Here is a 5,787-nt window from a genome sequence, read left to right as displayed (position 1 = left end):
TGCAAGCAAGCATTTTGGTTTCGGTTAAGAGATCTAGCACATCTTTTTGTTGCGAAAGGAAAATCCCATGTTTCGATCTTGCAACCTCAATCCCTAAGAAATATTTAAGTTGCCTCAAATCCTTCATTTCAAATTTAATAGCCAAATATTCCTATAATGCTTTCATTTCATATGGGTCATCTCTGGTCAAGACCATATCATCGACATACACAATTAAAGTTGTTACCTTCCCCTCTTTGTGTTTTATAAACAAAGTATGGTCTGAGTTACTTTTCTTATAACCAAATGCTTTCATTATAGAAGAAAACCTCCTAAACCAAACTCTAGGAGTCTATTTCAGCCCATATAGTGACTTTTTCAATTTACAAACTTTCTTTCTACACAAAGAACTGTGTTTAATTCCTAGTGGTAACTCCATGTAGACTTCTTCCTCTAAGTCTCCATTGAGGAAATCATTTTTAACATCAAATTGTTGTAAAGGACAATCTCGATTTGTTACTATAGATATGAGAATGCGAATTGTTTTGATCTTGGTTACTAGTGCAAAAGTCTCTTGATAATCCACCCTACACCTTTGCGTATACCCCTTTGCAACTAACCTTGCTTTATATCTATCAATGCGACCATTTGCTTTGAGTTTCACTGTAAATACCCATCTATGTCGAATCGTCCTTTTTCCTTCGAGTAAGGGAACTAGTTCCCAAGTAGCATTCTTTTGCAAAGCCTCCATTTCTTCTTTCATCGCCTTGATCCATTTCAAATCTTTTAATGCATCCTACAAACTACTAGGAATAGATACAGTGGATAATTGATTAATAGTGAGTGCATATGATTCAGACAATCTATGGGAGGACACATAGTTGTTAATTGGGTATTTGATCTTGGTTTTGAGATCAAGTTCATATTGTTTCTTTGAGATGCCCTTATTCGATCTTTGTGAATATTTAGGAACTATCCTTTTTATAGGAACATGTGTTTCATAGGACTCATTTGATATGGGATTCGAGATTTCATAGGATTCATCAAATATGGGATTTGAGATTATCTTATCAGATATGGGATTTGGGATTACCTAAAGGAGAACATTCTGGGTTGATTCTTTAGTTAATGGTATAGGTGTAGGCATGGGCATTTTTGAAGACTCTGTAACGGAAGCACCTGATTTACTTGTAGGAAGAACTAACTCACTCTCAATTTCAGGAATACTATCACAACATTGTTGAACACTTTTCTTAAAACATTCAATCACTTTCTCTAATTCCATAAACTTCTTTCCTCTACCACCTCGTTGTAACACATTCTCTTCATTAGAGCTCTCCCCTTGAAGAGAATGTCTAAAGACCCCCCCCTGAATTATAAGGCTCTAATTTACGAAAAGAAACATCTAAAGTTATATGTAATTTACAAGTTTGAAGGTCATAACACCTATACCCTTTCTGAAAATTAGAATAACCAACAGAAACACATTGTTTTGCACATGGATCAAGTTTATGTCACAAGTTTTTAGGAATGTGAACATATGTAGTGCAACCAAAAACTTGTGGTTCAAGGTTAGGGAGATGAGGAACTAAAAGTAAAGATTGCATTTTTTGTTAGGGGGTTTGAAAGTCTATTACTCAAGAAGGTATTCGGTTAATAAGGTAGGTAATGGATTTTACAACTTCTCCCCAATAAAACCGAGGCATGTTCATGCCAAAGAGAGGGGCACGAACCACTTCCAATATTTGTCTATTCTTCCTCTCTACCAATTCATTTTGCTGCAGATTATATGTACAAAAAGTTTGATGACGAATCCCAGATGGCTCAAAAATTTGTTAAAAGATCTATCATACTCAATACCATTATCTGTTTGTAAAGCACGAATTTGCTTTCGGTACTGAGTGCCCACCATAGTATAAAATTTTTTAAATACTGTGCATACATCACTTTTATTTTGAAGTAGAGATACTCAAGTCATTCTAGTACATTCATCAATAAATGTAACAAAGTAATGAGCTTTACGGATAGAGGAAATTTTTGTAGGACCCCAAACATCAAAGTGAATAACCGCAAAAGGTTATGAACTTTTATTCAAACTTGATGGATCAGAAATACGATGGCTTTTAGCTAGTTTGCTAATATCACAATGAAAATCCAAATCATTCAGACTTGAAAATAGATGTGGTCATAACTTCCAAAGATAACCAAAAGAAAGATATCCCAATCTTCGGTGCCATAACCATATAGTCACTCAAGCCTTTTCTATGCTATTAGTTAGATTCGCCTTGCTAAATTTTGGTCTCCCACTTTCTCTTAACTCCAAATAGTAGAGTTTGCCCGCCTAACACCATAACCAAGAACCCTTCGAGTCAGAATGTCCTGAAAAATACATAATGAGGGCCAAAAGGTTATAGTGCAATCAAGAGCAAAGGTAATTTGGCTAACAGACAAAAGATTACATTCAGGGAATGGAACAATAAAAACTGTATCCAATGTAAGAGTATTGGATAATATGATAGATCCCATTCCAATGACAGGACATGCACTACCATTCAGGGGTAGAGCTAGAGCATTTTCAAAGGGGGGGCCAAACAGAAATGGACATTAAACAGTTAAAGAGAACTTTATATATAATTCAATTATCACTCATCTAAAAAATTAAATAATATTCAAAAGACATTGAACATGCAAAAAATGCACATAACAATAATGATGGCGTCATTTATATACATGATTGAATAAAACTATAAAAGGATTCTCTCTCACTCTTTGCACGCAAGAGTGGGAGAGAAAGCAATTTTTCAAACTCAAATGAATTACCTTTTTACTTATGTGCCCTAGCTCTCCTCTTATTTTTTATTTGCTTTTTAAATTGCTAATTAACATAGTGGGTTACTAGATTGAGCTATTGAGATATAATATGCTATTATAGACTATTAGGTTGGACTGTTAAGATATAATATGTTATGATAGGTTTAGATTTATATTAAAATTTAATAGGTTAGAATTAGTAGACTCACTTTTATTTTTTATTTTTTGTAAATTTGATAAGCTTAACATATTAGTTTAGAATTTATTTGTTGGGTTTAACTAGCAATATGCTAACTATAATGACTCTAATTTTATCAAACAGTTTGGGGAAAAAAATAATTATTAAATAAAAAATTATTTTGAAAGCAATTAAAAATAAATATAATAAATAAAATTGTATTGAAAGAAATACAATTTTTTCATTCCATCAATTTGTATGTATATCCTTGTTACTTAAAGTATGCAACATACTTGCTAGAATGCACTGATTATTCTGAATAAAAAATGATATATTGATGAAATTCTAAATAACAGTGCAACATATACTTGAGAATTACATAATAATTTATTTATTTTTAAAAATTAAAATCATAGAAAATAAAATCCACATAACAGAGAAAAGAAGAACATGACAAGTAGAAAATGGAATTCATATATAACATAACAAAAAAGAAAGAAAAACAATATGATTGATGATTCGTAAAAATTTGTATAAGAAAATCTGTAAAGATTTAAAACATATGAGTAAATAGAATAGAAACAAGTAACTGAATAATTATATATAATAATATAAAGTAAAAAAATAAAAAACTTTAAAATTGAGTCAAGCATATGAAATTATTTTGTTATTCTTTATTTGTATTAATTATTAAATAAAAAATTATTTTAGGAGGCCATTAGGAAAATTTATAAAAAAATGAAAAAATTTATATAACATGTAAAATAGTTTTACGATTTTGGTGGAGGGAAAGGGGGCATGGCCCCTTATCCCATAAGGAGGCTCTACCTCTACTACCATTAGCTGTGGAGATAACAGATTGAGAAAAAGGGAGGACTGATTGTAACTGACTAAATTCCTTAGTCATATGGTCAGATGCACCTATATCAATGATCGAAGTATTATTCTTAGAAGTTGCAGAGAATATAGATGCCTTACCACCCATACTTGAGTAGGTAATGTTTGCCGTAGGCTTCGATTGTTTTTCTTTCGTTTATGTCACCATGGCTTTCCTTGCAATATTCTTTCAAGGTTTCTTTGTGAAGTCCCACTGCTCAGGATAGCTAATGATTTCATAACATCGCTATTTCGAATGACCTATTTCACCATAATGAGTACATACCAGAATGTGAAATTTTTTGGTTGATTGATTGCTTCAATTCTTCGAGGAGCTAGACGATGGTCCTTGGCGAGTTCGGTTGGCTAGCATAGCTATGCTCTCAAGATTCAGATGAGAGCCTCCCATTGTCCATCTTTGTTGATATTCTCTCTTGACATATGCATACGTGCTTTCCAAATTAAGTTTTGGATCTTTTCGTAAGATTTCTCCATAGACCTGATCAAATTTTGCATCAAGTCCACTTAGAAAAATATGGACTCGAAGCCTAGCCATCACGGAATGCAATTGAAATACACTTCAATTGTTTCTTCCTGTGACATATTCCTGTGATCAATTTTCTGAAAATAGCCACAAGTTCATAATAGTATATTGATAATGGTCGACCATTTTGTTTGGTAGAGAAAGATCTTGGGTTCAATTCAAAAATACAAGTCTCATCTGATCCATCATAGAAGGTTTTTGATACAGCTTCCCATATCTCCTTGGCTATAGGAAGACGAATAAATCATTGCATCAGTGATGAACTCATTGAATCAAAAAGCTAGCTTTTCACTTGGTGATCTTCAGTAATCCATGTTCCAAGATTCGGATCTTCAAGTGTAGGTTTTTTTGCTTCTCCAGTGAGATTTTCAGCTTTGTTGCGAGTGCCAATGCGCGTCTCCATTAGTTGAAACCATAATGAGTAATTTGTCTCATCCAGTGTAATATCGGTAGGGCACACATAATTGTCTTGGTGGACAATAATTGGTAGTGTTAGGTTGCCGGGTACAGTTGGAACTATGGAATTGCTTGGTTCGATTGAAACAATGGAATTGGTTTCTATCATGTAGTTTTAGATGAATAGAAGAAAGACAAAAAAATGTGATGGTGATTTTTGAATACGAGATTCGCGCTAGAGAGTTCTTTTTGGATTAGAACTACTCGATATTATATAGAAAATATTCAAGATCTAAGCAAAGAATTAAACTGCTTGATCAAAAAAATAAAGAATTACATAAAGGCTATTTATAATAGCTAACTAAACCTAAACCTACTTGGTGTGCAAGTAAAGTAATTATAATAGCCAACTAAATCTAAACTTACTTGGTGTACAAGTAAAGAAAATAGTAAATAAGAAAGTATTTTAACCCTAGACTTCCTTGGAGTACAAGCAAAGTAAAAAGAAAATAAGGAAATATTTTCCCTAAAATATTCTTAAAAATTAATAATTTCAGCTCATGCTGACAGTAATCAAAATTATATGAAAAAAAGAGAGAAATATATCATTTTATCAATACTCAGAGGAGGGGCTTTTCTTGTCATTCTTGCCTGTGTAATTGTTCACCAAGGCCCATCTTGTAAGTCCAAAAATCCCTTTGTCTTTTCCTAGACTTCGGCCAATAAAATTGAATTCTTCCTCGTATCTTTGAAGTTGGCTGTAGCATCAAATAAATAAATAAATTGAGAACCCATGAAAATTGACTTTCATCTAACTGTGGAAGTCATTTGTCATGAGTTCCCAATTTGTACTAACTGTGAAGTCTAAATATGAAAGTTATTTTTCATGAGTTTATTTCCAATTTAAGTTTTCAAATGTATGTTTAGATAATTGCAGAACACAAATTTCAACTCGAGTGAATTTATAAACAATTTTTTTTCTTTCGGTATATAGCTTGATTCT

At 32.4% G+C, this 5,787-nt stretch overlaps 1 pseudogene; it reads right to left on the bottom strand.

The window, feature by feature from the left end:
- Positions 1-2,320: 2,320 nt before the first annotated feature.
- On the bottom strand, positions 2,321-4,953 carry LOC148761593 (uncharacterized; annotated as a pseudogene).
- Positions 4,954-5,787: the final 834 nt, after the last annotated feature.

This window comes from Theobroma cacao, chromosome 7, assembly GCF_053813885.1.
Source record: "Theobroma cacao isolate CCN51 chromosome 7, ASM5381388v1, whole genome shotgun sequence".
In the NCBI taxonomy this organism is placed as follows: Eukaryota; Viridiplantae; Streptophyta; class Magnoliopsida; order Malvales; family Malvaceae; genus Theobroma; species Theobroma cacao.
The sequence above is the reverse complement of the archived record's forward strand: the minus strand, read 5'-3'. Positions and strand labels throughout refer to the sequence as shown.